At 42.8% G+C, this 2363-nt stretch overlaps 1 pseudogene; it reads right to left on the reverse strand.

The window, feature by feature from the left end:
• Window positions 1–482: 482 nt before the first annotated feature.
• Window positions 483–2363, reverse strand: part of LOC144825550 (28S ribosomal RNA) — a 6248-nt pseudogene continuing 4367 nt past the window's right edge.

Raw genomic sequence — 2363 nt, forward strand, 5'->3', positions numbered from 1 at the left:
GGCCCTGATTTCATGGGACCATTGTAAGACTGTATAGGGAAATTTTGATTTTTGCATTTTCTCTGCTTGACCAATAAGAACTGTGTTACTGTTTACCCTTTTTTCACTGAATTCCCTCACGGCACTACCCTTCCCTCACTTCTCCATTATATGTGGGCTTAAATAACTTGAAAAACTTATGAGTATTGCTGTATACTATATAATCTTTGACTAAAGTTCGTGTGAGTACTTTGTGAATATTAACATGGTACTTTAAATTTGTTTTCTTCCTTTTGATTCCATGCTTCAATATTTTCTACTAATTTATATCTGTCCTTTTAAGTCTGGGACCCCCTGTCCATAATACTCAACTACCCAGGTCCCTTTGACTTCTTTTGGGTGTAACCCTGTTTACTACAACACACCAGTCCCCAAGTGAGCGGCTCTACGCACCGGCCCCCCGAGAGAGGCCAGCTATCCCAGGCCAACCGAGGCTCCACGGCACTGCAGTATCGTCACGGTTTAGGGGGGATTCTGACTTAGAGGCGTTCAGTCATAATCCCACAGATGGTAGCTTCGTCCCATTGGCTCCTTAGCCAAGCACATACACCAAAAGTCTGAACCTGCGGTTTCTCTCGTACTGAGTAGGATTACTATTGCAACAACACATCCTGAGTAGGGTAAAACTAACCTGTCTCACATCGGTCTAAACCCAGCTCACGTTCCCTATTAGTGGATGAACAATCCAACACTTGGTGAATTCTGCTTCACAATGATAGGAAGAGCCGACATCGAAGGATCAAAAAGCGACGTCGCTATGAATGCTTGGCCGCCACAAGCCAGTTATCGCTGTGGTAACTTTTCTGACACCTCCTGCTTGAAACCCAAAAAGTCACAAGGATTGTGATGCCCTGCTTTTATGGTCTGTATTCATACTGAAAATCGAGATCAAGAAAGCTTTTGCCCTTCTGCTCCGCGGGAGGTTTCTGTCCTCCCTGAGCTCGCCTTAGGACACCTGCGTTATCGTTTGACAGGTGTACCACCCCAGTCAAACTCCCCACCTGCCACTGTCCCCGGAGCAGGTCGTGCCCGGCGAGTGCCGGGCACTTGGAGCCAGAACCGAGAGCCCCACGGGGCTCGGCCCCCTAGCCTCACCGGGTAAGTGAAAAAATGATAAGAGTAGTGGTATTTCACCGGCACCCTGAGGGCCTCCCACTTATCCTACACCTCTCATGTCTGTTCACAGTGCCAGACTAAAGTCATTCTCAACAGGGTCATCTTTCCCCGCTGATTCCGCCAAGCCCATTTCCTTGGCTATGGTTTCGCTAGATAGTAGGTAGGGGCAGTGGGAATCTCGTTCATCCATTCATGCGTGTCACTAATTAGATGGCGAGGTATTTGTCAGTCAGTCAAAATAAAGTTTATTTAGATCATTGATCTTTAAACCGCAAAGAATACACATTTTTTTTAAATTCTTAAAATAAATACTAAAACAGCATTTCATTCCCTTGAGAACTATGAAATTCCATATCCTACACCACAGGTATATTAAAAACAATTTCATACAGCGACTAAAAAACATTCAAACATCCCATGAGAAAATCGACTTCACTAAAACCTGTTTTAAGATATTAAAAGAATAAAACTTAATTCTCTATTCCTCATTACTCTACCTGACTTTCCATTCCCTATTCCATGAACAACCTTTTAACAGCCTGAATAAACTTTGCCACCGCTATGGTGATACATGTCTGTGAGGAGCTCAATTGCTTGCAGACGGGACCCAATAATATATTTTACAAATATCGGTCGTAAAAACTGTTTTCGCTGGACTACTAATTTTTGGCAATCTATTAAAATATGCAAGCAATTACATTTTATACCAATCCTGCATGTGCATCTGCCATCTGGACCCAACAATTCCTTTTTTATTTTGTCGTTTGACCGAGCAGGATTAATCCCAATTCTCACCCTTAAAAGTTCCATTCTAAGCCCCTGATTTTGTAGGGTGTCTAAATAGGGATACCAATTTTCTTTCCTCCAGCTATTTATCATAAGTTGCACAGACTCTTTTTTTAACAGATACTTCATATCATTTAATTTGGACAATTCCTTCCCTAGGAGTTTAAGCTCACTGTTTGATTCTGCAATATGCAGGGACTGCGGGTCCATTTGTTCCAAATCTGAGGTCACAGAAGCTGCACAGGAATGGCAGCTCTCCTTTTTGAGGTCTTCCTTTACATTTGGCATAATGGCATGCAATATTGTTGTATTCGGCTTCTGTGTCACATTTTGAGCAGTACGTTTTAAGATAGAAGCCTTTGTGCTTGTTGGAGACATGTTTTCTCAGTTCTTTAAAAGTTCCCACTATGTCTCCCCACAAG

This window comes from Lissotriton helveticus, chromosome 3_1, assembly GCF_964261635.1.
Source record: "Lissotriton helveticus chromosome 3_1, aLisHel1.1, whole genome shotgun sequence".
Classification (NCBI taxonomy): domain Eukaryota; kingdom Metazoa; phylum Chordata; class Amphibia; order Caudata; family Salamandridae; genus Lissotriton; species Lissotriton helveticus.